The sequence below is a fragment of the Bidens hawaiensis genome, unplaced genomic scaffold, assembly GCF_021521415.1.
Source record: "Bidens hawaiensis isolate Kalapana, Puna unplaced genomic scaffold, B.hawaiensis_p1.1 tig00010731_1, whole genome shotgun sequence".
Lineage (NCBI taxonomy): Eukaryota > Viridiplantae > Streptophyta > Magnoliopsida > Asterales > Asteraceae > Bidens > Bidens hawaiensis.
In genome coordinates this window covers 675,868-684,415 of record NW_027491821.1, presented here as the reverse complement: position 1 = coordinate 684,415, position 8,548 = coordinate 675,868, and positions in this window count along the sequence as shown.

Here is an 8,548-nt window from a genome sequence, read left to right as displayed (position 1 = left end):
GTTGTTATAACCGTGCACATGGCCAAGGCACGATCTGTCCTATCATTGGGCGACACGTGTCCAGGTTGTTTTACACATGCACATGGGACGTATAGCTCAACCTATCATAGAAGGACACGCGTCCAGGACGTTATTGAAGATCTTCTAGAAGAGGACAACTGTCCTAATCACCTTCCTTCACCCTTAGGCTATAAATACCTTGTCAAACGGTACGAGGTACACAGATGATTATGCACTTACATTCTGACTACACTTAGTCTGCTTATTTCAGTACTTTCTCCATTTACGAACGTTACTGATTCTCACGCCGGAGGGTGGTTACAGGAAGACCCCCCCTCTTGTCCTTCCTGTAACGAGACTCACGGTGTCTGTTTTGCAAGTTCCGGTCACTGGACTTGGGGAAGTTATACTCATATCGTGTTAGTAATTATCATACTCTGCCCTGTGGACTCGTGTTAGTAAAATAGAGTTTGTCAACACAAAGGTTAGTGAGCAATTCCTAAGTTTGAGCATATAAGTATCTAGTAATAAAAAGCCACAAAACTTGTATACAAAACAATAAATAAAAGCAACAACTTAGATATCCAAAAGATAAATGGATCGGACCCTTTCTAAATGGTAACAACCAAGTATACTCGGATCATAGTGTCCATGAGGCTACCCGCCTCATGCTAAATAGTTATCGTTAAAAAGAATACATTAACGACACCCTCCATAAGAGAATACCAAATGGATTCGGGATTTCGTGAAGTCGTTAATAAGAATACATTAACGGCACCGTGCTATAAGAGAATACCAGATAGTTCACGGATTTATGAATCAACCTTCCAAAAGCGGTAAACACATAAGCATGTAAACATATAACACCAAATCGAGCATTTATTTAAGTAAAGTATACAATCACGTTTGTGGGTTTAAAGATTCAAGTAAATAAAGCATTTAGTTTATTAAGTATGAAATGTCACCCCAAAACGGAAGATGGAAAAAGGGGTATGAAAGTACTCACCTCGATTGATGAACCGAGAAATAAATGGATAAATAAATGAAGCTCGAACGGTAAACGAACAGATCCGACTTGAAACGGTAAACACCTTAGCTAAAATAAATAATGTAATATATATTAATGAACTTGAAACCATAATGAAACTATATTGGAAACATTGAACGATGAGGTTCGGTTGTAAATCGGATTACCGGTTAATTTGTTATTGATTAGAGACTCGTACTTAATTGGTAATTAATATGAAAATTATATTATTTTATTTGGGATTTTAAATAACTAAACCAATATTAAATAGAAACAAGACGGGTTTTAACTCAAGAGTTCGGTTTTCATAAAAATGAGATAATAAAGTTTATAATAATATTATTAAAGGTAATGATAGTAATGATAATAATGATTCTAAAAAAATATGTTATATATATATATATTTATATATATAAATGGATATATAAGATAATAATAATAACAATAACTATTTTTATTAATACTAATATAGTATAATAATTATAACAATAATTAGTATTAATAATACTAATGATAATAATTATAGAATAAAAGCCTTAGTATAAATTAAAATGTTGTTAATAAAAATAGTAGTAGTAAATAATATTGATAGTAAATAATGATATCATACTCGATGTTGGCTCGATTTCTAAACGGGTTCACAAAAAAATATAATAATATTATTGCTAATAATTATGGATAAAAAATATGATTTTACTAAATAATAATAATATGATCTTTATTAATAATAATAACAACTTTAATATTTATAATAATAATGATATAAATAATAATATTAATAATGGATACATATAATAGTAAGTTTAACATACTAATAATAATTTTTGTGTAATAATATTAGTACTAATAGTAATCGAGATTTGTTAAGTATAAAAATAATACTAACACCGGTCTAGGATGAGACTCGAACCCATGACCTCTAGTTCAACAACTTACGTACCAACTAACCGAAACGAAATATCAATTGTTAACTTAAACCCATAAGAAAATAATATAACCATTTCCTGGGTGTTCGTCTTTTCCCCAAATCAAAAATAACTCTATACTCAAACCGACTCGTTTCAAAGTATATAACCAAATATATATAACCGGTTATTAACGAATTTAAATCTTAAATTCAATATATGAAAATTAATAACACCGACACCCAAATTAATTTACCTATTAGGTGATCGTGAGGTAGTGGTTCTACATCGAGAAAAACCCGAGCCGAAATCGCCGGAGATTTGTGACCGCGGCCGGAGAGAGAGAGAGAGAAAGAAGCCGTGAGAGAGAGAGAGGCAGAGAGAGAGAGAAGCCATGAAAGAGAGAGGCAGAGAGAGAGAGAGAAGTCGTGAGAGAGAGACATGGTTTTCCGGTCGCCGGAAAAGCGACCGGAGAGGGAAAAAGAGAGCGGCTGTGTTGTGTGTGTGTGTTAGGGCTCGCCGGAGGTGGCCGGAATCTCGAATGACAGCGGCGGCGCTCGGAAAGAGGGAAGGAAGAAGATGGTGTGGGTGGGATGTGGTGGCCGGAGGAAGAAAGGGTGGTGTTTCGGAGGTGGTGGGGTGTCGCCGGAATATCCACGGCTTCTCGCCGTCGCCGGAAAACGGCTCAAGGGGGGGGGGGGCTAGGATGATAAATAAGATAGGGTTAGGGTTTTTTTGGTTTATATAAGCGGGTTATAGATGTTACATTTTGGCCCCTCAAGTTTCAATAATGGTTTAATACGAGCTTAAAGGTTTGTACAACTCGTAACAACTTTCCGAAAATCATTTTGAACTCCTTATGTTTTTCTTAACGATAGTATAATATGACAAACATCGATTTTATTTACGGTCGAGGTATATTATAATATTATAAAATAAATAAATAAGGTTCTAAAATGTTGAGTTGGGTTTACGTATTAAAAGTTTACAAAAACGAATATAATTCGAGATCTAAATTTGACGAATGTCACACAGATGTTACAAGTGGTATCAGAGCCACTCTTGTGCCGTTCGGGATGATGGACACGCCTCATTGAGAACGATGAGTCCAAAGGGTAGTTGTTTGTAACACCCTTGGCAAACACAACATCGTCCCACTCTTAGGCAAATCCCACATCGGCTGTGGACAAGAGAGATCCTTGGTTCATAAGTAAATGTCCTGCCTCTTCAATCACCAACGCGTTTTGGGCTTAGTTGGCTGTGGAGCACATGAAAACGCTACGGTTAAGCGTGCTTAGGTAGACGTAGTAGCAGGATGGTAGACCTCCTGGGAAGTCTCCATCTATGCAACCAAAAATAAATCTGTGAGCTCTTCGTGGACAGAGCGGACAATATTAGTGGTGCGAGGGGTCGGGGTGTTACAGAAGAACTATTTCTTGTTTGCATTTGTCTATCCCACATTGGAGGTTTTGTAAAGTTCCCACTTAGGATTTCCTTTTAAAAATTTATTAAATGAAACATAGTGATTACAACGAAACAAAAGGTAAGCAAATAACAAGCTGCATTGCTATCTTTTTTAGAATTACAAAACTTATTTTTTTAAAAAACTACATTAGCTCACAAGCTGATTATTTTAGGTTATTTGTGACGTCTAGTGATAAATAAAATAAAATGTTACATGCGCATTATAACAAATTAACAATTCATTACCTCTTATTAAGGAGGATCAACGACGTGATTTTTATGTGCATTGGTGATTTGGTCAATGGAAGATATTGTTATCTTAAGATAAAATCAAATTTTAGAAAATCAAATCTCTAACTTGAGTATACTGTTGATAAAAAAATGAAAATTTTAGAAATATACGAAAACTGCGTTGTATTTCTATGTTGTATAATATTGTGTTGTATTTGTGTCTTGTATATTTTGAGTAAATAAAAAAGGGCTGAGAGTTTGGTTTTTATAACAAGAATGCTCTTTAATCTTAATTTATATGACAAACTAGGGTGGGACCCGCGTAACACGCGGGTGGAACAACATGTCACTAAACATAATCAAGTTAAACATCAATTTAAATAAACATAATACTTATTCAACGATTCGTACGAAAACATTATAGATTTACATTGTCTTTATATTAAAACTTCAAAATTACAAGAAGTTAATTTAAACCGAACAACCAAAACACATTAACAAAATAACGAATAATGTTAATTGATATTAAACCATCATGAACATCATCAAAAAAATATACCAAAAGAAAATCTATTTTCCTAAGACACCTGAAAATTTATACAAAACAATAGCAGATTAAATAAAATATAAACCTAACATAACAACAGGTTTAATAATTACTAACATATAAATAACAAAATCAATATTGACAACCATAAAATTTCATAAATAACATATTAGAGAAAACAAATATTTAACATTAAGATGGCCTAACAAAAATATTAAAGGGTAAGATTGTCTACATAAAACGCTAATAGTTACAAAAACCCTGTCTATATTAGCAAAGTCATGAAAATGTTTAAATCGTATTATCCTAGCATGAACTTCAAAAGTTTCCGTCCAAAAACAAAAACATTTTGCTTTAGAACCTGAAAAACAAAACAAACCATTCAACCTGATTAACTATTAAACTAAAATTAAGTATAAACTAAAATGTTAACGTATGTCATAATGAGTTTATATTAACATTAATATCTAGAGGATTATGTAAAACTAAAAACAAAATGTGTGAATGTAACAATTACCATATAAATATAGACAATCATAAAATTTCACAAGAAAATATCTTAGAAAATCACAAATTTTAACATAATTATATAACCACAATCTTAAAATTCAGATGCTTTTAAAAAAAAGTAACAACCTGTTCATCAAAATCATAATATTTTTTCACTATCATATTAACAAACACACATATTAAACAAAAGTTAGGATAGTACCCGTGTTACACACGGTGGAGCATATTTAAAAACATAATTTATATGTAACATCATATAAATTTAATGAAATGCAAATGTTGTACCCTATGTTAGCAACATAAACGCATCGTCAACCCTATGTTATGTTAACACATCGTCGGTGTTCGCTAACATGTCGCCGGCGACAAGATACGTTTATATTGCTAACATAGGGTAGCAGCGATGCGTTATCAGCTAACGCATCGTGGAACCCCTGCTTTAAACATTAACGCATCGCTGCTACCCTATGTTAGCAACATAACGCATCGTCAACCCTATGTTATGTCTACACATCGTCGGTGTTCGCTAACATGTCGCCGGCGACGAGATACCAAAGGGACAAAGTTGGAAACTTGAATTCAGAGGGACAAAATTGGAACAACATTGTATAAATGGACTATTTTGAGAATTTTCCCTTTAAACAAATAATATTAATATTATAACTCGCTCTAAATCACAAGTTATGATTGGACAGAAATAGTAGTATCAACACCAATGTAGTCCCATTAGTATGTCAAGTTTATTCAAGACGTCTCATTCATATAAACAAGACATCTAGTATGATAGATGTGACTCGCGTACAAAATTCTATATATAAGTAATAATTAAAAACAATATTTACTAATATAAAGTAATAAACTCGTGTATAGGACGAGAATTTAAGTTGTAAAATTAGAAAACACAATTAAGGGAACACTTTTTAGGACTATTGTTCGCCTTTAAAAGATGGTGATAGTGGCGGTGGATGATACTGGTCAGCTAGGGTTTTGTAAAGGCAGTGAAAATGGATGATGCTATATTTTGTATTTTTTTAACAAATGTTTAAAATTACAAACTACTCTCTTGCACATGACAAGATTAATGACATAAATTAAATAGATTAGAGCAAAAGGACAAAAATGTGTAATATTTTGATACATTAGGCACAAATCTCGTCAATTTTAAGAACATATGTTAGAATTTGATACAAAGATAAATAACAAAGTTTGTAATTTATTCCCTTTAATTTATGGTTATATAGATTGTAAATTTTTGGTAATTATTAACTGTGAAAACTAATACTTATAAATCCATAAATTATATAATACCTCAATGTATATGTTTATTAAAAAGTTTTTTATTTATACTAAATGTGATTTAATTATTTTTTATTTTAGCCGACATAAATTATTATAGAAATTTAAATTTTATTTTAGTTTATTGATGATTTTTAAATGATGGTGTTTGAGTCGTTCGTTTTTAAAATTTAACTGATATGAATTTTTTAACAACCAATTACTAAAGCCATAATACACGGGCAACTTAATGGTAAAAAACGACATATATGCCGTATCACGTATGTATAAAATCCTATATTTATTTGTTTATAAAAACAGCTTATATTTTGAAGAGTAGACTTGGTAGTTTTGGTCGGTCCATTATTTTATGATGCATTATACGTTGTATCTATTATAAATTAAATTAACAACTTGTCATTTATATATTTATATATATTTTTAATTTGATATCCTCTTCCTTCGCTCGGACCCGAATTAGCAAATTTTATCAATCCATTGAAAGATGAGATATAAAGCAACTAACGAGTCAAACGTTTATGAAGTATTTGAGATAAAAAAATAAAAAAAAAGAAGTTATCGAGCTCTCACATTTTGGCTAATTGAAATTAAGGGGTCCGTTTACAACCGAGACATTAGAATTCATCAAATATTACTTATAAGTTATAACAATTAACAACCAACTTGGTTTGCGGGTGACTGGTCGGCCCGGACCGGTTGGACCGGTTGACCCGGCAAAACACATTTTTTCCTTAAATCCAAAATGAAATGTGCATGCCGGGATTCAAACTTGGGTCATTTTGGAGATAGAAGCTTTAATAGTTACCCATGAGCCAACCAACCAAGCTTCATTGATGTCTCTATTGATCAAACATAAATCATGCATATTTAAAAAGCAATGTATAAAAAATAGATAAACACTAAAGTTTGTTATTATTATTATTTTTTGTTATACTTATTTTTTATATGTATATAAATTATATATATATGCAATTATATATTTAAATTATTTATGACGTCCTCCGAGTCAAACACCGGTCCGCCCTCCCGGATCGGTCCGACCTTTAACCCGATAAGGCGTCCGAGACGTCGTCCGGGCCGGGTCTGAGAACATTGCAACCAAGTAATAAGAAACCAACATTCAATTCAAATTAGCAAGGAATCAAATTATCCTAATAAGTTTTGTCTTAATAATTAAATAAAAAAAAACAATTAATTTGAAACACTAAACAATCAAAATATCAAATGACTAATTTCAAACCATCAGATAATCAACATTTATATAATCGATCAAACAATAACATTCAAATAAACATGGACAAGAAAACGCACCTAAAATTATGGTTGTTTGGGTATATATGTCTTACAAAGCTGGGTAATTGATTTAATAACTAAAAAATGCGGTAAATGGGTAATAAGTAAATGACTTAATAACTAATAGATTATATTTTGTTAACTTAAATGTGATTTATATTGTAATTATTTGTTTTTTTTTTAATTAATATCTATAAAATATAAAAAATAATTAAAATTTTCTGTGTCAAAAATATCTTTTACTTGCTTTTGGATTACATATATAATATATTAGATTAAAGAATTTCATAATTGATGGGTGACATTGACACCCATACCACCCTGCTAGGCGATTAGGCTGAGGGGTGTGGAGTGCGAGAGGGGGCGCGTGAGCCCATCCGCTCGCGCCCCGGGACGCGAGCACCACACCACCGAGACGCGAGAGGGGCGCGAGAGGGGCGCGAGCACGGCTTTCAAAGCAGGCGCAAGGCCGCTAGCGGGAGGGCAGAGGCGTAAAGGGGTATTGGGAATGCGTGAAGAGCCGTTGGGATGAAGAATAGAGCCGTTGGATAATATTAACATTGGCCAGCGTCGGATTCCGACGGCCGGAAACCCAAATCGGAAAAACAGAATGAAGGAGATGGCTAATTAAAACAGAAATTAAAATAAATTAGCATATTATAATTTAAATGTATTTTCACTTTTAGCCCTTGATCTTTGAAGCTTTATTAAAACAGAAATTAAAATAAAGTTGCCAATTGGACTTTGTACTTTGAAGCTTAATTTTTTTTATATGTTTTTTTATTTAATTTATTTTGTATTTTAGTATTATTGTATTTTTTTTATTGTATTATATATTATTGTATTGGTTTTTTTTGTTTTATAAGAAAAAAAAAAGGAAAATGTTGGGCTTCGAAGCCCCCTCATCATAAAGGTGCATTATGAACGTATCCGAAAGAGGTTGATCGAAGAAGACCAAGCCGAAGAATAAGAATAAGGTTTTTTTTTTATTTTGTACTTTAATTTTTTTTTTAGATATTAATGTGTTTTTTTAATTAATGTGTGTTTTTTTAAATAATTTATGAGTTTTTTTAATAATACGTTTTTTTAATACATTTATAAAAAAATAAAAAAAAAAACCGCTCGCGCCCCCTCTCGCGCCCCTCCACACCAGGGCCAGGGGCGCGAGCGGGGGCTCCAACACCCATCTTATCAAGTTTCTCTCTCTGCCACACGTCACAATATTATTGGCTGGAGCCCCCACTCGCGCCCCCCACACCCCTCAGCCTTAAGAGT